At 38.0% G+C, this 24246-nt stretch overlaps 1 long non-coding RNA gene across 1 annotated transcript in view; it reads left to right on the top strand.

Annotated features, from left to right (window-relative positions):
* The window catches only part of LOC117796480, a 204357-nt gene extending 182496 nt beyond the window's left edge, over positions 1-21861 (top strand). Inside the window, exon 9 of the long non-coding RNA XR_004621029.1 lies at positions 21837-21861. This is a non-coding gene — a long non-coding RNA (uncharacterized LOC117796480). The remainder of the gene's footprint in view (positions 1-21836) is intronic.
* The last annotated feature ends 2385 nt before the right edge of the window (positions 21862-24246 follow it).

Here is a 24246-nt window from a genome sequence, read left to right on the forward strand (position 1 = left end):
AGATGCCTGAATTAGACATGTTGTGAGTCATGCTGCCATGATGACAGAAACAATGTGTGTTTGAGGTGGATATGCAAGAAGTCATTAGAAATGAAGTTTGGTGAATTGAGTTTTTCTCCTCTAAAACCTTTCAAGGGCCTGACATGTCTTACAAACCAACCAGGTATTTCAAATCACAATGTAAAAGACTTAACTAAAAATAACAACAGGTGAAAATGGTCTTACCATAATAGTGCTATGCTGTTTTTGTGCAGGTCTTCAAGTTGCATCTCTGAATTATGAATAATAAAATAAAACCTCATTACCTCATTCCACTAATTAAGAATTAGTGATAATTTGGTTAGCTGGGCTGGTACTTTTTTTTGTTAGTGAAAGAGCTGTAGAGTAAGAAATGGATTTGTATATTGGTTCTGTCACTTTCCTGTGTGTGCGTTGGCCTTGGGCTAGGTTCTTAATTCTACTTAGGCTGTTTTTGCATCTGCAAAAAGGAAGAAAAATTAAATGTCTTACAGCATTATTGTGAGGTTTAAATGAGAACATGTAGGCAAAGGTGTCTATAAATGATAGTTCTCATACAACTAGAAGGCCTTATAATCTACAGAAAAGATATTTGCTACAGAATTAACATTATAATAAGATGTCAACCAAATGCTCATTTTTCTTAAAATTCTTAAACCCTCTTAGAAGCATTATTTACATTTGAAAACAATTAATAAATACATAAAATTACAACCATTCTTAATCACAAATTTAAAGTGGACCAAAAGTAACTGCCCTGTTTACCAACTGTACCTGAAATTAATGAAAACATATGTATTAAAAAGTTTATAATCCTGATTTTTCTTGGTGTAAAAGAGGCTTTTTTCCCAGAATATAAACTTATTTTGTTATTTTAAAATATGGTAATTCCAGTGCCATGACTGTGGGTGTGTGGGTAAAGGTGGGTGGGTGTGTATATATGTATACCTTACCTATAACTTCTACAGCTTTTTTTCTTTTCACATCAAATTTGGTACCATAATTTTTATTCTCACCTGGACTGGTTAATTATGGAAGCATCAACTATATATATCCATAAATAGAATGATCAATACAGCTTGTCTACTAAAATCTACAATCTGACCAGTTATTTCAAATCATAATATGAAATACTTAACTGAAAATGAAAACACAGCATTCTTTTTTTTTTTTTAAGATTTTATTTATTTATGTGACAGAGAGACAGCCAGTGAGAGAGGGAACACAGCAGGGGAGTGGGAGAGGAAAAAGCAGGCTCCCAGCAGAGGAACCTGATGTGGGACTCCATCCGGGAACACTGGGATCACGCCCTGAGCCAAAGGCAGACGCTTAACGACTGTGCTACCCAGGTGCCCCGAAAACACGGCATTCTTATATAATAGACATAAATTATTTTATTGCATTTTGGTAGTACTTTTTTTTAGGGAGAGATGCATTAACCCAAACCTAGTATTTGGTGTTGGGAACCAAAGAGACAAATATACGCAAAAGGTAATTTATTGTTTTGTCAAGAGATGAGGACAAACCTTTCATTTTTACAATATGATCAGATTACAAAAAAACTCCAGATTTTCTATTTACTGACTTGACAACATCTACATACCTCCCAACACCCTTTCTAGTTGGTAACTAAATGGGAGTGTAATTGAAAGCAGACTAATTGCTCCTATGTATGAAAAATGGCATCTGTATCTGCTCTCCAGTGTGTGTTGTTAGGTACTGTCAAATGAAGATGCCACTTGAAAGTTCCCATGAATATTTGTTTTGATTACTTACATCCAGGTTGTCTCAAACTATTAAGAGCAGGAAGCTGTTTTTTTCCACAGCAACTCACTAAATTCTGAGCTCACCTATCCATCAAGTGAAAATGGTATTTAATTGGCGGCTGCTGAGAAAGTTCAAAGAAAAGTCATCAATACAATTTCCCAAGCTGTAGCTGTTTTCTGAATTAAACTTGCCAGGATGCCAGCAAATGTGAACTGATTTTCAGTAAACATTTTGTTATTTTAAAATCCTTGGTAAGGAAATTCTTAATATATGTTTTTTCCTCCACTTGTTTTGGGAAATATCTCACTCAGGAACAATACGAATCATTGTACTGTAGGTAGAAGTAAGGGAAGTAGAATATTTAAATGTTGTCAGAAGGGAAAAACAGGTCGAACACAATAATATTTGTAACAATGATGCATGTTTTTTTTTTCTTTCAAGTTGAATACAAAGTAGGAAATATAATTAGGTGAAATAGGTTAGTTTCTTATTAATACTGTCTCGTTATTGAAAACAATGATTTGAATTCCCTTCCATGTTTTTCCATCTTGTTGTGGAAAATCCTAGAAGCCAGATCCTGGCCATGTTGCTCACAGAGAAAGCATGCTACCCCCAAAAGTCAAAACCGACAGCACACCCAGTGCATATGTGGTTGTATGTCATCCCCTGAGTAGCACGAACTTGGTGTTTCCATAGTATTGGTGACAGTTGGTTACTATTAACCAGGCAATGAACAGGAATGGATGCTTCAGGGACTGCAGTTGAGTGGATTGGTGTCAAGGCAGGGCAAGGGCCAAGATACAGAAATCCCAGTAGTATCAGGCACTCTGAATCCTTGTCTTTGCTTTCCTCACCACAACCCCCTCCTCATACTTTGATTTTCAGACACATGGAATTTCTTTGTTACCAAAACAGTAGTGTATCTGGAAACAAAGAATGGGGTTGGGGACAGGGAAGCAATGGCTATCCCTGAGCACATCTCCAAAAGCAGTGCCTTTTCAGACCATCATGGGGGAAAGAAGGTTTAATAGTGGCCCATATCACCTTTGGTATCCCCTGACTGCACCTATGATTCAAAGGGGCCATTCATTCTTCCACTCTCTTCCCAGTCTGCCCCCATGCCTTTCCTTTTTCCTGCTTTTCCCTTGTCTCTTGGATAACTCTTACTCAGACTCCAGCCTCAGATTAGACATCACTTCCAGTAGGAAGCCTTCCCACATCTCCCCTGATCTGGGCTCAGTACTTCTTTTCTATGTATTCATTGCCCCATTCCACACAGCTCAGTGTTCATTACAATGTTTTATGACCGCCTGTTGACTGGATGTCTCGCTAAACCACATACTCCAGTCCACCAAGAAGAGGCTGTAAAACAATCAGAAGCATTTATTTGGGATCTTTAGGGAATGCAATCTGGGAGACAGAGTGGAGCAAAATTGAAAGCGTGCTCCGAGTTGCAAGTGAGGGAGTACAGGCTTATAAAGGTAAAACTCACAGGTTACCTCACTTGTTTTGGAGGAATTATGATTGGTGCTGACAGAGTTAAATTGACTAATACATGATTGGCTATTTAGCTAACAGGTGTCACATTATCTCATTATCAGTTGGAAGTAGGAGGATGTCTTCCAGAAAGTGGTTGAAGTGCAATTGACAAGTTGCAATTGGCAAAAGTCAAGCATCCATGATGTTTCAAAAATTGTGAAAGAGGTGCCTGGGTCACGCAGTCGTTAAGCGTCTGCCTTCGANAGTCAAAAGCATCCATGATGTTTCAAAAATTGTGAAAGAGGTGCCTGGGTCACGCAGTCGTTAAGCGTCTGCCTTCGACTCAGGGCGTGATCCTGGATCCCTGGGATCAAGCCCCGCATCAGGCTCCTCTGCTGGGAGCCTGCTTCTTCCTCTTCCACTCCCCCTGCGTGTGTTCCCTCTCTCGCTGGCTGTCTCTCTCTCTGTCAAATGAATAAATAAAATCTTAAAAAAAAAATAGAGAAAGGAGATGAAGATAGGCCTGGCTTCCTCAATATCCTCTGGACCCTGTTTTGAATGACTCTCTTAGCAATGCTTACTTCACTTTGAAATCTTTTTTCACACTCTTCGGGGAGGAAAGCCCTTATACGTCTGATATTCCCGGTGTCTGACGTCCCTATTAGAACACAATAGGCATGTAATAAATATTTGTTAAATGGATGAATGAATGAGTGAACCAGAACAACATACACACCATGAACCTGGATTTGAAATGCAGCTCTGTTGTAATTTTGAAGTCACATCTGCACAGATAGAACATCAGAGCTGCAATGGCAGGGGAAAGTCACATGTTTTGTTTTGGTCCAACCATTGATTAGGAGACCTTAAATTGGGACTTGACAGATTGATCTCAGACTGATTAAAAATATCTGTGTGATGAATTGGTTATTATTTATAAAAGAAGAGGATGGACTTGAATGATAGTATAAGTATTTATGCAGTTCCAGTTCTCCACAAATATCAAGTATTTGTGGCAATGAGTATAAGTTTTGAAACTGAGAACAACAATTTTTTTTTTCAAGTCTGAAATAAACTGGGCACCAACAAAGCCATCTGAGAATGCCTTGCTGCCTGTGTAAGAGGAGGTAAGGCACATTCTAGAAGTCTTATCACCTAAGACAAGGCAGGAGAAATCCCTGCTGAAGAAGAAGTTTGGACTCAAATATGATGGGTGGAAACAGGTGTTGGCAAAGCTCAGAGAGGCCAATAGTCATGAATTTGGACACCCTGTAGATCCCCAGCAGAGGTTTGAGTATCAACTTTGAATGGAGAAACAGATTTTTATTTTAATAGTTTAATAGTCTATCATACACATAGAATTTTGGGGAAAGGACCATTTTCATATTTCACTATGACCTCAATACCTCTGTTGGATTGAAATTTCCCAGTCATGTTAGTTTTACTAAATAGCTCTTTAATATACCCCCTCTGCTAATCCCCACTGCTTTTGGTTTGGCCTCCTTTATCTCTTTTGCATAGTCCACTGGGTAGCCTTCTTATTGGCTCTTATTTGATTTGATTTTGTTCATTCTTTAGTAAATGTGCTGCATTTATTGATGTAATCATTAGAAGCAGGAATTGGCAAATTCTTTCAATAAAGGGACAGACAGAAAATATTTTAGACAATGGGCCACATGATCTCTGTTGCATGTATTCAACCAGCCAGTTGTAGTGTTTAAGCAGCTATAGACAATACATAAATGAATGAACATGGCTGTCTTCCAATAAAATGTTTTTTATGGACACTGCATTTCATATAATTTTCATGTGTCACAAAATCTTCTTCTGATTCTTTCCAGCCATTTAAACATGTTAAAAAAAAAAAACCCATCTTGCTCATGGGTCATAGAGAAACAAGAAGCGGGTAGCCTTTCGCTGGCAGGCCATAGTTTGCTGACCCCTGCTGTAAAGCAGATTTAATTGTAACTTCCCCACTTTCTATCTTTAGGTTCTCTAGTTAACAGTTAGGTTATTAATTCACCTGCTGTGACCAGTGGCCACTCTACATTGGTTTACACTGCATTAACGTTGATACTGATTTTTGTGTACCAGCTCAAGTGTAAATACATGCAGGGCACGTGTGGCAAGTCTGTGGAGCTGGGGTCCCAGGCATGTTTGCTCTAGTTGCTCCCATTCTCAATGTGCAGCTCTCATCTAGTTGCTTTGCCATCACCACGTCTACATTCCTAGTGGGAAGGAGAAGTGAGGAGAGGACAAGCTTCCTTTTAAGAACATGACTCCAAATTGCACACATGACTGTTGCTCGTTTCCCTTTGGCTGGAACTTGGTCACATGGCCACATCTAGTTCTTAGAGAAGCTGGCCAATGCATTCTTTATTCTTCACATTGATGTGTCCAGTTTAAAATTGTGAATGCTAATCCTATGGGAAGGAAGAAGGAATATGGGGGAGAGGGCAATGAGTGGTATATGTTCTCTCCCCATTATATTCTCAGAGACTACCCTGGCTTTGCTCCTCTGGCTCCATTTCCCATCCCAGTCCAATCTTCCATCACTTCCTGGTTTGAGTCTGGGTTCTAGTTTTATTCAGTGTCTAGTAGTTCTTAAAGCCAAGGCTCCTTCCTGCTTTTGCCAAAGTTCTTTTCTTTGCTCCCTGCTTCCTTTCCACCTGGTATGATGCCTAAATTCTTTCCAAGAGCTCAGATGTTGCTTCTTCTGGTAATTCCTTCACTATATTTCATTTCATATTGCATTGTTCTTTGCTAGAATATGAGCTGCCTGAGGACAATATTTTATTTCATCTTTGTATTCCTACTACCTATCACTTAGAAAACTCTCAATCTGTATTTATTGAATGAATAAATGACAAGATGCTTTTGTCCAGCACTATTAAGCTGGATTTTACTGGCTGTCAGGAGTCTATTAGATTGTGTGAAATGAAAAGGAAGGAGGATTGGTTAAGGTCCTCTGGTTGGAAGGAAACAAATTTCAGCCTCAAAAATTTAAATAAAGCAGAGCTTATCAGAAATATACTAGAGCACTCATAAAATCAAAAGAACTGCTTACAAAAACAACCGGGCCTAAGGGCAAGAAAGAAGCAAAGGCACATGGGAGATCTTGGCGAGTTCTAACAACCAGTGCCCCAGCTCCAATGCCGTCGGTCCTCTGGGTCTCCATTCAGTTTTCAAACAGCTGGGAGAAAGAGGATGACTGGCCTAGCTTGAATCAAAGACCAACTTGTGGGTAAGATATGGTGGAATATTGCCAGTGATAGTTCCAACAAAGCATGGAGGGGTACCGGGAAGTTCCTTAAAGAAAGGGATTCTTTGCCTCACTATAACAACAACAACAAAAAATAGAGGACTGTCACAAAGGTTCTGAGCAGCAACAATATATTTCTAAAGCACCATTGCTCCTTGGAGATGCTACTTATACTCTGCTGCAGAGATAACGTATTAGTCTCGAAACTTTACCCTGGGGTTTGGCGTAGGGACTGGAAGGTAGTGAAGACTTTCCTTTCCTGGTCTGTCATAAGAGTCTTAGCTCACGGAGAGGACAGGCTCTCTCCCTGTGAATCTTGCCAGGGCATCTATTGTGAAAACTTGCCAGTCTTTCTACTCTACTCACCAGGAATAGAAAGGAAGGATAAAAACGTAGAAAAATCCCTGATAACATTCCAAGGAGAGAAGAGTAAAGTAGAAAAAAATGCAGACTTCTTTTTTTTTTTTAAGTATCCCTTCCTAGATCTATTTCTGAATCATTGATTGACTTTTTGATTGGTTAATTTCTCCAACACAGGGAGTAGAGATCATATTGAACAACTTTATTTTTGCTACTTTGTTGTTATTGTTATTCTTCTTCCATAAACTCAAAGCAGAGGGATTTATTGTAAAATTTATATTTACCCAAGATAAAAAAGAAAAACTATAACCTTGTCGAAATTGCAGATAATATATATCACTAAATATCTTAAGCGTAAAAGTGGCAGCAGGATGGAGACACAGAAAGAATTTAAATAGAAACTTAGCATAAAGCATGAGAGACTAACCTGAGATTAGACTTCAGAGAGGAGGCGCTTGGACGAAGATGTCCCTAAGAATTCCTAGGACAATAACAGAAGACTGGTTGCAGAGCTTTGGAGGGGACCAAATTATCCTGAGGGATATTGTGAGCCGACTTGCAGGAAGTCACTTTACATGTACTGTATACAGGCAAATGGACTACACAGACAACAGTTGAATACACTGAAAAATTACGTAAAGTGTCATCCATTCATCAGTTAGGGTTCAGTGCAAGGGACAAAACACTCCACCCCTTTCATTAGAGATATATGAAATATATATGATGCTTATAAGTTGTTAGAAGGAAAGAAGCAGTTTCTAGGATGGGCCTCCAGGAATAAATTCCAGAGGGGTCCATAATTTATATTGGAGAGCTACCACCTCTAGTGCTGTAAGTGGTGCTATGAGTTCAAGAACATACCCCATAACTTTGATTCCAGATTAGTCACCTATAATAAACCAGTTCTGCCATGAAGCTGCTGCTGTGGACAGCTTCCTTTCATTTCCCAGGAATCTGGAGAATGGGCCCATCACTGTGATCCAAAGATTAGAAAGAGATGACATGACCTATTCTATTTTATTCTATTCTACCTTATTTTAATTCAAGTTAGTTAACATATAGTGTAGTATTGGTTTCAGTAGTAGAATTTAATGTGAGTTACTTTTATATAACACCCAATACTCATCCTGACAAGTGCCCCTTTTAATACCCATCGCCAAGTTAGCCCATCCCCCACACACCTCCCCTCCAGCAAGCCTCAGGCCACACCATTTCTTAACAACTACACAGCTGATAAACAGATCCTGGACCATTGCTGCAGAAAGCAACTTCCCTTTCCATGGCACTGCTTGCCCGTAGAAAGAACCAAAAAGGAGCAGGTCAGTTCTTTCACCTGACTTTGTCTCCCAAATTTCACATAGGAGCATCCGATTGACATCACTGAATTTGCATCCAGAATCTTAGATTCAAGGGAGTCTAAATATTTTGTTTTAAGCTTTCCAGCCTCTCCAACAAGAAGGAAGATAGAATGGAGCCTGAAAAAGCTAAAGCTAACATCCAACATCCACCATGTCCCTGTGGTATTTACTTACGTGTGTTTATTTGTATGTATTTGTGTCAGGTAGATGTATCATGTGTTTATATATTTGTACCATGTGAAGTGTAAATGTGCATTATATTTGTACTCTGTGTGTGTATGTGTGTCGTACTTGATTAACTGTAACTGAAATGATGAAGTAAGCTTAANCTTATATATTTGTACTCTGTGTGTGTATGTGTGTCGTACTTGATTAACTGTAACTGAAATGATGAAGTAAGCTTAAAGCTCTGAGGAAAATGACACCTATAGGAAAAATATATCTGTATATTTGTAGTTGGCTCTGCTTGTAGCCCAAGAGGAGAATGAAGCAAAATTGCCGTTCTGTGTGGCTTAGGAACTAATGCATTTCTACATAAAACACGCTAATTTTTAAGAAAAGCTTCAAAAGTCAATAACCTCCACCTTCAGTGATTCTTTGAGTCTTTTATTTATAGATCGTCTTTCCCACTCTCATTTCCCCCTTACATCACAGGAACTCTGGCCTCATATAAAGTGCTTCATCTTTGTGAGGTATCAGCTTGCCCTTTAGTTAGTCCTCTCCTTTATGCAGCAATACAGAGTGAATATAACCACAATGAGCTAATTTTTACCTAATTTCCTTCTGCCAGGGAACAAGACAAGGGGATGTAGCTTGACCTCAATAAAACAAAATGGATTTGTATTAATGGCGTACTAGGGGAAAATCCATTAAAGTCATTTCAGATGATAAAAAAATTTGTTGAGATTTTCAAACCATATTAAGGTTTTTAATATAAAGTAACTTTAATTTTTCTTATCACTGAAATAAAATTAAAGCGCAGTTCTTTTCTCATTTCTCTGGTTGGGAAAAAAAAAAAGTACAAAGGTTTGGGTTAACCACCCTACTGAGCTGAATATACAGAAAGGCAAGTGAAGATTTCAAGACGCTAGGGCAATTCACCCAGGAAACAAAGATTCATCTGAGGCTATTCTTTAGCAGCAGTGCTTTTGGAGCCAAGGGGAGTGGTCCTTTGGAGAAGGAAGAATCATGCTTGAAGAGTAAAGGTTCCCAGATGTCTCTGATAAAAACAAATAAACATAAATATTAATAACTTTTTGTAAAATGAGGCGATAAAAGGATTAAGAAGGAATGCTTTGTGTTTGTTGCAACTGTGGGGATTTTTAAAGGGCTTTTCCACTCAATGGGAGATAAAGGCCATATTTAGCTCCTTTTCTTCTGCCTCAGAGAATGTCTCAAGCACCCTTTAATTGCTGGGGGCAAGAATATGTGTGAGGCAGACTCACCCAGAAGGTTTTCAGAGCTAGAACAGAGAAAAGCCATTGATGGCCAGCATTTTATAGAGCACATTGGTTGGAGAAAATATACTTAAGAAAAAAAAATGGATAAATAATTTTAAGTCAACTTTCAGCAAGTCCATAAATCAAGATTAAAAATGATACCCTTAAGGCAAAGGGGTGACACCTCAGAACAGGCAACAGGGGCAGAAACTAGATGAGACACAGCTGTTTCAAATTCTTGTCCTTGGTGTTCCGCTTTTCTAAATTTACCTACCCGTTGCATGTGATTCAGCCAGTCAATGGCATGTGGATAAAAGGGGTACAACACATTATTATGAGAACCTGTAGATCGCTCTCAAATTTTGCTCATTAGCTGGTCTGCACCTAGAGATTCTAAGGATGGGCTCTGAAGTTTACCCCCTGCTAGAGCCCAGCAGAGCCACCAGTCAGAAGGAGCCTGGTCCTTCAGTGATTGTGTGGAGTGGACACTCTTCAATCTCACTCAGTCTGCATTGATTGTGACCCAAGCATGAAAGACACCCTTCAAAGCCACCTCAATCTATGGGTTGTTCATTGCAACAGTCAGCCTCATAATAAATCTAATAATTAATAATCTTTTGTATTAATAATCTAATAATATTATTAAGTCTAATAATATAAATTTAAAAAATCACAAAACAGCAGAACTTGGAATAGGCAAGAAGAAGTGTTCAGAGCAAGCTATAGAATAGAAACTACAATGGAATGGAGATTCAACCTGATAGGGATTTTCTAGCAGAAATCCTTGGGTAATTTTGACTATCACTAATGACAAAATTTGGTCAAATTTATTCTAAAATTCTCATTCAGTTTTTAGCTTTACTTATTCTCACTTGATATTTTGTATTCCCTAAAGTGTTCCAAGTTAAAGACCTTCTCCAGATTTTATTAAATAATTAAACCACTCTACCAGAAGTGAAAATTCCCCCAGGTGAGGGTCTGATGCTCCCAGTAGAAATAACATTTGGGTGTACTATGCATTGTGAATGCACGCTATGGTGCCATCAAAATCATTTGTTCATTAATTTGTTCATTTATTCAATCAACAGACAGAAATGAGCAACGAATGTACTGGGCAGAGTGTTTGGGTGAGTGGGAGAGAAGGAATTCCTGCTTCCTTCCATGGGTAGTGGCCCGAGTACCCCACCTGTGTTCCACACCCCATTATTAGGACACTTCTTTATTTCTATGTAGCATTTTGAATGGTTGCTTCTGGGTCAGTTACTATAATTGTGCTCACTTTTTTTCTAAGATATCCATGTCTTACACACTCAGCAGTTTCATGGAAACAAAGAATATAAATCCTAAAAGACAAGATTTCAGTGAAAAGTGAAGGTTGATAATCCCAGTTTTCATCATGGTTTTTGGGTTTTCATGTTATTAGTCCCTCTAAATTATTACGCCTACTTGAGTAAAACTGTTCAACTCAGTTACCCATGCCTTCTAAGATGTATATGAATAGGACGTTTATTTGTAGGAGTAGGAATGCAAGTCAGAGGAAAATACCTTTCACACACAGGTTTGTAAATATTTTCTTTCAAGTTCAAATGTCGGAGCAACAATTGTGCTGCAGACATTATTGATTGTGAGCTTGAGCTCTTGTTGCTTAAAAGGAAGAATGAGTCATTTTTATACAAATAACTGAGCAGAACACCAGGGATCTTGTTACAGAATCACCAAATCAATTTTTACCCGAGTTCTTCTCTCCACCAAGAAAATCTCGTAATTTTTCTTCTTTAAAGCCAGTATTAATTACATTTCCCTTGAGTTTCTACTAGTTGTCCTTCTCCAATAGCTTTACAGGAAAAAAAGCATTTCTCTATGTATTGTGATTACCTTTGCTTAGGGTCTTCTTCACTAAAATTTGTTTTATGCTCTTTCTGTCAATCGCATTTAAAAATTCAGTTTCTTGAGTAAATACCTTTATTGACTACTATGTGCTGGGAGGGGTGCTTCTGACCATTAAAAAAGCCATGGCTTTACCTCATGGGATGGGGGTGATGATATTTATCAAAGAATCACACAAATAAAACGACTGCTTTGTTAAGTATAATGAAGGGGAAACACATGAAAAAATGAGACCGGGTGAGTAAGCTGAGTGCTTACTTAAGGATGTGATCACAGAGCTGGAATCTGAAGGAAGGAATAGAGTATCTAGACTTAACTAGTTTCAGGGTAGGGTACATCTAAGGGTCAGGGGTGGAGACAGATTTTTCCCATGTTTTAAGTCCCTGAGATGGAAGGAAACAAGGACTTATTGGAGAAGTTGGAGGAAGGGGCATATAATAGATCACAGAAATCTGGAGAAGAAAGGGTAGGAGGCTCTAGAGAGGGGACTTATGAGATCATGCATTTCCACAGCATAAAGGCACAAAGTTGTGTCCCCTCCCCCATAATAATGAAAAATGAAAAAGCATTGATATGATTAAGAAGGGAATTGGGGGTGCGCCTTGGTGGCACAGCGGTTAAGCGTCTGCCTTCGGCTCAGGGAGTGATCTCGGCGTTCTGGGATCGAGCCCCACATCAGGCTCTTCTGCTGTGAGCCTGCTTCTTCCTCTCCCACTCCCCCTGCTTGTGTTCCCTCTCTTGCTGGCTGTCTCTATCTCTGTAGAATAAATAAATAAAATCTTTAAAAAAAAAAAAGAAGGTAATTGGGGGTGGGGGTTCATTTACAATGGTATAATTTGTCTTTGGCTTATTTTCTCAGTTCAAGCTACTACTTGTTAGAAAATTAATTATAGTGTTTCCTGTCATCACATACAGTAAAACACACAAATAGGAGCTACTCCAGACATAAAAATAGGGTCAATTTTACTCTCCACAGGAGCAAGAGTATTCTTTTTTTCAGAAACAACACGATTCTGAATCAAAGAATGAAGGCACAATTTATGCATACTGAAACCTTCCCAAAAGCAGAGATAAACCAGTCTATTCTAAAAAGTATTAATTGCTTACTTGAAGGACCTTTTAGGTCTTTTCCTTATCATCTTGGGTAAAGTCATTCATCCTGATGTTCTCTAAACTAATTTATATTTCTAGATTCTATTTTTCCTAGAATGCTGTTATGTATGCAAATAAGGTATTAATATTTTCCATGAAAATGACTTTCCCAGAACTTCTGTCATCCACCAAGAGTGGGAATCTGATATTTGTGTTGTTCAAGGAAGGGAATGTGTTCAGTGCCACCTTTGGATAGGCTCTTAGTTTCTTGACAGACTTCATCCCACAGGACTTTTTACTCATTAGTCACAGTAGGTTCCGTCCTGCATTCAAGGATTCAGATTCTTTGGTAATTTTAAGGTGCTGTCAGAGAAAAACGCTCGTTCTTTTCCTGTAAGGTTTGTATGAAGTGCAAACAAAGCATCCTAGGCTTTCTAAATTGAACAAAATCTCAGAAGTCATATCGTCCAGTCTCTTGGTTTTAAAAACTTGAGGAAAATAAGGTTTTAGTATATACAGTCTAATGAAAAGATGTCTGAACTTGAAGCCAGAAAACTTGTTTGTGATTCATCCATTGATTCACCGTGCACTGTCTGCCTGGCCTTTCATCCATACTGTTCTTGGCAGTGAGGGTATTAAGGGAAGAGCACTAATCTATGTGAACTCCAACAAATTATGTAAACAGATACTCTGCTTCCTTATCTTTTAATTGGCAATAATAATAATAATCCCTTGAGGTCAGATTGGGTTGGAGGGAAAAACAAACAAGGTGGACAAAAGGTCCTTTACAAATTCCCTGTTTCTGAAATGGTGGATGGCGCTGACATAGATCTGGGCAAGGTTGATAAAAGTGAGCTGGTGGTCTTCAGCCTCCTTTCTGCAGTAAGTAGAGAAGAGTTTGCAACTGCATCTGGAGCCTCTCCTCCCTTAGCCTCTGGCTTCTGGCTAAAGCCAAGGTTTCTCTAGCGTTATGCTTTGGATGTTTGGGGGAAGGACAATTGGTTTTGCTATAAAAGGAGTGGAGTTGAGTTTGAATCCTGATTGTACTTATCAGTTGTTTGACTTTGAGCAAGCATCAATATAAATGAATTTTGTTTTCCCATCACTATAATGGGATGTTAGAACATCTGTATGCTTTGGCTAGAACAAGAGATGTGTAAATAATTTCTTTTAATCCTGCCAGGGTTAGTCTTTTATTAGGTAAAATTAGTTGGGTGGTATGATTTGAGAGAAGGCCTAAAATATCATCTGATATTTCTCAAAATCCCACCAGTTATGGAGTATAAAATGGTACAAACATTGGAAAACTGTTTTCTTAGAAACAACCCAAATGTCTGTCAACAAGCTAATAGATAAATCAACTGTGGTATATCCATGCAATGGAATACTATTCAGCAATAAAAAGAATGAACTACTGGGGCACCTGGGTGGCTCAATCAGTTAAGCATCTATCTGCCTTTGGCTCAGGTCCTGGTCCCAGGGTGCAGGGATTGAGCCCCGCCTCGGGCTACCCTGCTCAGCGAGGAGTCTGCTTCTCCCTCTGCCTCTCCCCCAGGCATGTGCTCTCTGTCTCTCTTTGTCAAACAAATAAATAAAAAATTTTTTTTAAATGAATGAACTATTGGTTGCAATTGCAGCAGCANTTTTTTTTTTTTAAAATGAATGAACTATTGGTTGCAATTGCAGCAGCATGGATGAATTTCAAAAATACTGTGCAAAGTGGAAAAAAGTCAGATACACAAAAAGTATATCTTGTATGATTCCATTTATCCAGACTTTGAGAACAGCCAAAATTAATCNAAGTCAGATACACAAAAAGTGTATCTTGTATGATTCCATTTATCCAGACTTTGAGAACAGCCAAAATTAATCTTTGGTAATAGAAATTAGAACAATGGTTATTTATAGCAAGGTTGGAATTGATTGAGAGGTAACATGAAGACAGTTTCTGGAGTGGTCTAACTCTTGAGTGGGATGGTAGTTACATGAATATAGATAATATCAAAACTCCTCATATTTTACACTTAAGACCTATGTGTTTTGCTGTATGTAAAATTTACTCAATAAAAATACATCCACCAATAAAGATCCATTCAACTTGGCAAGTTAAAGAAGAGTTATGAAGGATGTATAGTGAATCATTCCCTTCTTAGTGTGGATTAGTTTATTGCCAATTGCTCTGTTGACCAAGAGAAAGTTTAGAATTTGAAACATTTCTGTTGAGAGTAATCTCAGAGCTGGAGCATCAGGCTGAAACTTTGAAAACAAATATTTTCAATTTTATATGTATATGGCCATAAAGATCAGCCTAAGATATGTTTGGAGTGATAGGTGGCGCCTGAGATGGTGCATGTGAACTTCTTAGATCGCCAATTACAAGGAGCATAATTGACTGAGAGTCCCAGATGTCAAGCCCTGAAATTCATCACCAAGTTTGTCCTGAGGCCACATCTCCCGCGTGCTGCTCTCAGCCAATAACTGAGCACGCCTGAGATGCTAAGGAAGGCCTCTCCTTGGGAGCTGTGAGACACCCCTGATGGGCAACTTTGGCTTGAGGACCTTCCCTCCCACCCATCATGGTCTTTCCAAACTTCACTTAGGGTGTCCTGCTAAGACACGCCCCTTCGACCCTCCTTCCTTTCTTGAGTCTGCTCTCTCTCCTCTAGGGTGAGCATGTGTCAACATCTGACTGCCCTCTCAGCCTCTCCCTGTTTTCTCTTACAGGTGGGTCCCTAATACATTTCTTAAATATGTCATTCTGTTGTGGTGTCTACTTCTTGAAGGATCTGACCAAAACATTTGTGTTATGTGCATATGTGGGTGGAAGGAGGGAATCAAAATCATGCAGCATCTTCTAACCATTCCCAATCTCCTGGCCCATTTCTGTTGGATACCCATGGGTTTACAGAATTCTTAAATTTCAGACACTTTGACAATATTATAAAACATTTGCTAAGCCTTCTCATGCTCTTTTAACAATAAATCTGTAGCAGGAAGCAAAGAGAAGCCACAGCTAAGGAATAGTTCTTAGGCCATTCATAATATTTAATTAAAGCNTTGACAATATTATAAAACATTTGCTAAGCCTTCTCATGCTCTTTTAACAATAAACCTGTAGCAGGAAGCAAAGAGAAGCCACAGCTAAGGAATAGTTCTTAGGCCATTCATAATATTTAATTAAAGCTAAATTTTCACCTGTTTTAAATCTTGCCTACTTTCCTTCAGGCCCTGTGTTAGCATCTGTAGTTGTAGGGTGTACTTTTATTAACCAGTGTAAATCCAAATCTGGTTTACGCATACCTCTAGATTTTTTTTCCTTAATAGATAAGCTCATTAACAACATCACCCTTGAAAGAAAAATCAAAGTAAATATAAGGGTTTAGTCATCCCTGGGAATAAATAATGGAGAAACCTGGGGATATTTTCTTTTCGAAGCAAGAGATTTGTCACTTGAATTTGATATTAAGAAGATACATTATTTCTCTCTGAGAATAAAATTTAAAAGGCCCATATAGGATAATGCTTGAGTGAGCTGATTACGGTACACAGAACATTAAGAGTAGGGTTTGCTGAGGATTATTCATTAATAAGATATTTTTAAAAATATGGTTCTTTTTCCAAGTTGTGAGATGATATCTATTGAGTCTAATGATCTGATTAAATCCACTCAGAAGATTTGGGGCATGTTAGGGTTAATCCTGTTAGAGACCATGGTCTAAAACAAAAATGTGAGAGCTCTCTTATTAAGAATGATTTGTGCTCTAGTAGAAAGGGCTTTTCTTTTCTTTTTTTTTTTTTTTAAGATTTTATTTATTTATTCAACAGAGAGAGAGAGAAAGAGAGAGAGAGACAGCAAGTAGGCAGACGTGGAGAGGGAGAAGCAGGCTCCTCGCTGAGCAGGGAACCTGACACGGGGCTCAATTCCAAGACCCTGGGATCATGACCTGAGCTGAAGGCAGCTGCTTAACCCACTGAGCCCCCCAGGTGCGCCAGAAAGGTCTTTTCTAAAAGGAGACTTGAGAATATGTAAAATATTTCTGAAAAGATACCCTCAAAGCTATTAACACTGAGTGCTTCTGAGGACTAGAACAGAGGCCTGGGCTTGGTAGGAAATTTACCCTTTGCATCCTGTACCCCTGTTTGCTGTTTAAAAAAACAAAAACAAAAAAATGTAAACCACGTGAATATCTTAATTTTAATAAATTAAAAAATGTTCAAATAAAATCCAGGACATGCAACAAAGGATGTAATAAGGATGTAATTTTGGTGAATTCACCTTACAATTGTAAATAGAGATAGGAAAATGAGTAAGTGACTGGACATCTTCATGCTAACCTTTAGAAGAAGGAGTGTGACCAGTGCAAGAGAAATCAAGAAGGGGATTGTTCAGTTATGATATATTATATTTAAAAAGGCTTTTTATACAAATCATGGTTGTAATTCTATAACTGAGTCATTTGATGTCGAATGGTGATTCATAACTTACTGGATACTCTGGTCAAAATGTCAACACCGCTTAGAATGAAAATGTGGTATCAAAAAAGAGAAATGCAGTATTTGGGGGAAATCAGCAGACCATTACTCTGTGACCAAGCTCTGTTAGTGAGCATGATCTCACAGGTTTTTGTGCAATCAGTCTCCGTATATGAGAGAGTGATTAATATCATGCATTATGAAAGCTAATGCTCTGAATCTCTAATGCTCATGACTCTATAATCACAGATTTTTAAAAAATTAACATGCAGCACACATAAAGGAATAAATTTCAAAGAATACTTACACATTGAGAAGCAACTTTATTAAATGGGGTTCCACATTTGTTTTCTTTCACCAGGTTCCAGAAAATCTTGTAGATTTTAGAAATTTACAGCTGATTTTTAAAAAAAATCAACAAAAGGATCTGGATATCCAGCTGTGTTCTCTTTTTCTTTTCAATTTTCCACCAGAACTCAACTGTAAATTGTATGGTTCCTAAAGCAGGATGTAATTCAGCTGGTTCTTTCAACTCTCCTGCTATAGACCCAGTGGGGAAGGCCCCAGACATGGATGGACCCTATATTATTTTAGTAAATCTCTAACTCACTGGCCTTAGCAAATTTGCTCCTAATTTTCCTGGGCCTCATTTTCTTCCCTGCTCATCTCTACTAATTCCTGAAATTAATGAGATGAGAGATTATCCAGAAAGTGTTTTTCATTCTCAGAAAAAGGGTATAATCTATGAAATGAGTAGAATGGTAGCCCCACAAATGAGGCATCCACCCAGAACCTGTGAATGAGACTTTATTTTCAAAAGTCTTTGCGTATGTAATTAAGGATCTTGTGATCACCCTGGATTCTCCCCTGAGCCTTAAATCTAATGACAAGTGTTCTTATAAAAGACAGAAGAGGAGAGGACACAGAGAAGATCCCGGCAAGACAGAGATGAGAGTTCTGCAGTCACAAGTAAGGGACACCTGGAGCCACCAGAAGCTGGGGAAGGCAAGGAAAGATTCTCCCTGAGCCCTCGGAGGGAGTGCGACCACATGTTGATTTTGGACTCCTTGTTTCCAGAACTATGAGAGAATAAATCTCCTATTTTAAGCCATCAAGTTTGTGGTAATTTTTTATGGCAGGCACAGGAAACCAATAGGTCCTAAGTTATCATTGTCATCTGACATGAAGCGATGATCAAGCATGTGAAAATTATTGGAAAAATTACAAAAATGCTGCTATAAAAGTGGTATGATGTATGACAGATTTTCAGTGGGGGGTGGTTTTGCCCCTAGAAGACATTTGGCAATATCTGGAGACACTTTTGTTGTTCTGGTGGGGGAGGGGCGATGCACTAAACATTCTGAAATGCACAGGACTGCCCCGCCCCCCAAGTAGAGACTCACCCAGCTCATAAGGTCGAGGCTGCTGAGATTCAGAAATCCGCACGTAGGAGGAAGCCTAGCATTCTGAGATTAAAACCTGCTCTGCTATGAGTATGTGAGCAAGATGATTTCCTTCCTGGCGGTAAACCTCTTGGCGTTCTAGTCCTCTCATCTGTAAAACACTGTGATATTGATACCAGCCAGAGCTTTGTAAAGTTCCAATGAAATAATGTTAGTCAAAGAATTTTTTTTTTTAAGAGTTCTTTAATAGTAAAGAAGAGGATGTCGTTCTTATTCCTGTATTTCTTTCATACAAACAAAAGCACACCTTTGATTTTTAATTAATATAGCTGGTAAGTCCACAATGAATGGATTCACTGAGCTCCAGGGGACTCAGTTTTATATGTTTATGGTTATTATCTCAAATAGAATAGTCCTCAGAAATTTCATGACTATTACTGTTTAATGATGTTTTTCAGTGGAAAGGATACTCTGGAAGTATTCATAAAGTTTCTCTGGGGAGCTTATAGTTTATGTCAGATGAATAACAAAACCAAAGGCAGATCGAGGGTTGGACAGAATTTTCATATAATGCACGTAATAAAAGCAGATAGCACTATGTAGACTTTAGAGTGCTTTTTGGTATATTTTTTTCTATTGATTATGACAACAGTCCTCCTATTGATTATGACAACTGTGAAGCTAGTGGGACAAGTGTTATCTTCATTTGACTTAGGAGAAAACTGAGGATTGGAGGAGCTGCGCACATAGTGAGCAAATGGCAGGGTTATAATTAGAACTCAGATTTTCTCACCCCTATTCCTCTACTGAGTGTCTGTAAACACCAGCTTGTTCGAATAGGGTTATGATAATGATCGTTGAAGTGTGTCCAGGAAAGTGGATATTTACCTGAGAATAAAAGGCAAGAAATTATTTGATAGACATTGCTAGGATGAAAGTTTTAGTCATAAGGCAGAACAGAAGAAGAATTAAACTTGTTTTGGAAGCAGTCCAGGAAAATTTCTGTGATGCTCAGTCCTGGACTTTCCTAGCAGAATTCTTAGTGAACACCTGAAGTATAATGACCAGTGTCTTAGCCACTGTGGGAAGTGCAGAGGGGAGAAGAAATAGGCATACTTTTTTATTCAGAAAGGTTATATACTAAGAAAAAAATAAATCATTTGGATCAACTTATGCCAAAAGGTAATGTGGTATAGAGAATGAATACATTTAAGGTAGTGTTTTTAAAAAATAAGATTCATGAGACACTAGTACCTTGAGATATAGTTCTTTAAAAAGCGAGGGATTCTTCTTTGGTTAAACAAATTTGGGAATAACTATTGCTATTGATTCTAAGGTGAAATGTGTGTGCATGTGTATGTGTGTTTGTATGTTTTCAAGTATAACATGTCTGTATTCAAGATGTGCCTTACAAAGGTTATCAGCTAATTAGCAGGTTATATATAGGTAATAGATTTGAGTTCTTTNGTGTGTGTTTGTATGTTTTCAAGTATAACGTCTGAATTCAAGATGTGCCTTACAAAGGTTATCAGCTAATTAGCAGGTTATATATAGGTAATAGATTTGAGTTCTTTTTTATTTTTTTAAAGATTTTATTTACTCATTTGAGACAGAAAGATACAGAGAGAGAGCATGAGCAGGGGAAGAGGCAGAAGGAGAGGGAGAAGCAGACTCCCCGCTGAGCTGGGACCCCCCCCCCACCCCACGTGGGGCTCGATCCCAGGACCTGGAGATCATGATCTGAGCCGAAGGCAGACTCTTAACCGTCTGAGCCACCCAGACACCCCTATATTTGAGTTCTTGACTGGTGTCTGAAAATTTCTTTGATATCTAATGAAGAACGTGCCAACATCAAAACATCTAGAATTGGAGTAAGTAGCTTGGAAGAATATTCTAGAGACAATAGTGAAACACTTTTGAGAAACAGTGCATCAGGACGCCTGGGTGGCTCGGTCGGTTAAGCGTCTGCCTTTGGCTCAGGTCATGATTCTGGTGTCTTGGGACTGAGCCCTGTGTAGGACTCCCTGCTCAGTGGGGAGTCTGCTTCTCCCTCTACCCCTCCCCCATTTGTGCGTGCTTTCTGCTCTGTCTCACTCTCTTAAATAAATAAATAAAAATCTTTTAAAAAAAAAAAGAAAGAGTGTATCATTAGTGCTCTAGACGAAAATATTGTATGGAAAAATGATAGTGAAACAAAGTTGAAAAGTGATTCAGAAAAGTCAGACTTCAAATGTGAGGAAATTTTGTTAGTACTGTAATCGATAACCTTTACTTATATTTTCCTTTTTCTATATGCATGTGGGTGATACATGATTAAGTCTACCTATAAATCTACAAGAGCTCAGTGAGTATTTTAAAAATCATAAGTGACTCAAAAAGCATCATGTCCTATTTAATTGACATTATTATTTCCTATTTAGTGGTACCTAAAGTGATATGTCCTAGCATTAGATGGCATTTTAGATTCAGTGAAATATGATATATTTCCCTCTTGGAATATATTGATGGGTATATACGTCTATATATTAGAATATAGAGATGCTAATGATTAGTATATTAAAGACTCTAAGAAGTTTTACAGTGGAAAATTAATTTTTACATACATTTTATGATACTCTTCCTTTTTCTATAAAACTTACGATGTCTCAGTTGACTTAATTTTGAATTTTTCACACCAGTTCGTAGTACAACTTTGAAAAAGACACTCAATATAGGCCTACCTTACTTTTAAAACTGCCATTTTTGAGATAGGTGTTGCCTTCTTTAAATAAGAAGGATTATTTTTATTATCTTTAAAGTCAAGTACTAACATCAATCAATGCTATTTGTCTCCTTAATTTATTATGGGTCAGGCTCCTAATAGATTAGGAGCTTGAGATAAATTCTTTGGAATTATTTTAATTAGATTATTACTACTTGGCTGGAATAAAGAACACATATGTTAGAGTAGCAATAACCCTTGTGATAGCTGATGTTATGTGTCAACTTGACTGGGCCATGGGGTCCCAGATATTTCATCAAACATTGTTCTGGGCATGTCTGTGAGAGTGTTTTTGACTGAGATTAACATTTGGATAGGTGGAATGAGGTAAGCAGATTGCCCTTCTTAATGTGCCCTCCTTAATCAGCCCTTCAACTGATTGATTCAACTGATTGAAATAGGGCTGAATAGAATGTAAAGACTGACTCTCCCACAAATAAAAAGGAACTCCTCCTGCCTGACTGCATGAGCCTGGATATCAGTCTTTTCTTGACTTGGGACACAAACTGAAACAAGACTTTCTTCTTGGGCCTTGAGCCTGTTGGCTTTCAGACTGGAGCTATACCGTTGGTTCCCTTGGTCTCCAGATGGCTAACTACAGATCTTAGGATTTCTCTGCTTCCATAATCAGGTAAGCCAATTTCTTATAACTTCTTTCTCTCTTTCTCATATGTGTGTGTGTGTAAATAAAATCATAAATATATATAAAATTATATATATTGTATATAATTTATGTATTTATGTAATTTATATTATGTAATATATAGATGTAAATATATGTGTCTTATTGATTCTGTATCTCTGGGTACAGGATCTCTCTCGGAGAACCTTGTCTAATACAGCACCCAACCTCAATAATTCTTTTTATATTCTTGCTGCTTGAAGATTGGCCCTGGACTAGCAGCATTGACGTCATTTGGGAGCTTATTAGAAATGCAGAATCTCGGGCTCTCAAGCCCCATCCCAGACCCACCACAGTAGAGTCTGCATTTTGACAAGATCCCCAGGTGATTTGTATGCACATTAAATCTGAGAAGCACTTCTTTAGAGTATTTTGAAGGCTTGCCTATAATCTGTGTTACTAAGGAAGAGTATAAAAGAACCTTATAATTATTTGACATTAATACTTCAGGAGAGACATACTAGGGAGATTGTAACACAAGGGTTTTTTTTTTTTTTAAGAATTCTGCATAACATTTGGTGAATAATTTTGCAAAGACAAATAGAAAGAAATTTACCTTTGAAATTTTTATTCTTAGAAAATTTCTAGATTTACTAGTTTCTTTCCTTTTTTTTTTTTTTAAAGATTTTATTTAATTATTTGACAGAGATAGAGACAGCCAGCGAGAGAGGGAACACAAGCAGGGGGAGTGGGAGAGGAAGAAGCAGGCTCATAGCGGAGGAGCCTGATGTGGGGCTCGATCCCATAATGCCGGGATCACCCCCTGAGCCGAAGGCAGATGCTTAACTGCTGTGCCACCCAGGCACCCCTAGATTTACCAGTTTCTAAATAATATTGTATTACAGTTAACATCTGCTTATCCTTAAGGATTAACAAGAAGATTTCTGAAATTTATTTTGCAAATAAACCTTATGGATATCAGTGTAACCACCTCCAAAACACTTTAGCATTTATTTAGAGTAGATTTCATAACTGGCTTATTATAACATGTGGCCAATAATCATGACCATTTAATAATAATACCTTGAATTTTGTAATGCTAAGAATCACACATAGCACTCTCTAGTTTTCAAAGTAGCTTCACATAAGTACATCAATAGCTCATGAGATTCTTTGAGTAAACTTGTGAAATAGCTGTAGGGTATTTCTTCTGAAATACTTTCACAATGATTACTTCACTTGTATTTTCACCTTTTTCAAGTCAGAAAAAGTCAGCTCAAATTTAAAGGTAATAAATATTTATTGCCACTTTTGAATCATTTTATTATTTTCAATTATTTTTAGTTCTATTGCCCACCAAGACTCGATCGGTTTGTTGTTGCTGTTGACTGAATTCTACTCTGCTTTATATTTAATGTGGCAATGAACTCGGCTGTTGTTGCTCTTCTTTTCAGCCCACTTGCCTCCTTTTGGTGCAACACTCCGTGTGGTTCATCTGGGTCTTTGCTTCCGGTGTCTGGGGAAGAAACTGTACTTAGTAACCATCATCCGGAAGTGGCTAGCTGGTGGGCAGAGATGAGGTTGCTATTGTATCGGCATGTCTAGGATAGGATTTAATTATAAGAGAAGATGATATCCTATCACACTGTAATTTTATCTTGCCCATGGGACATTGAGGCACGGGAGGTTAGCCAAGGGATGGCAGGGAGCAGCTGATGCAGCTGAGACTGGTCCTCAGTCCTACGGAATTGGGCTGCCAGTGCTTAGAGGAATGACAAGGATGAGAAGGTACTTGTCTCAGTTTAGATAAGACAATATTTTACTCTGAATACAGGAAATAAACTGCCAGTTTAGAATATGGCATTATAGTATTTGGTATTTGGAAGAGCTTAGTAAGGCAAGAAATGAGGAAATTACTTTTTGGTAGTTATTCTACTTAACAGATACATTTGTATACTTTTTAGAATACGTCAGTGTGTTATAGGCAAAACGATTTGGGGGGAATAGGAGTATTGCTGCTATGAGACAAAAACTTTAAAAGTTTTTTATTATAATAAATGATATGAGCAACATCTGGTTGTTTTTTAGAGAAGATTAGAAATTCCCTGGTGGATTTTTTTTAAAATAATTTATAAATGTAGAAATGGGTCAACAATTAGGCTGATTACTCAGAATTTATATTTCTTTGTAAAACTAGTTAACTGTTCACAAGGGTATAATGGAATGAAAAAGACTTTGTTTTTATGAATGCAAAGCCATAAAAGCAAAGGGCAGGGAGACAAGGAGAGCTGACAAAGAACCATAGACTCATTCCATGCACAATTA

This window comes from Ailuropoda melanoleuca, chromosome 15 (assembly GCF_002007445.2).
Source record: "Ailuropoda melanoleuca isolate Jingjing chromosome 15, ASM200744v2, whole genome shotgun sequence".
Taxonomy (NCBI): Eukaryota; Metazoa; Chordata; class Mammalia; order Carnivora; family Ursidae; genus Ailuropoda; species Ailuropoda melanoleuca.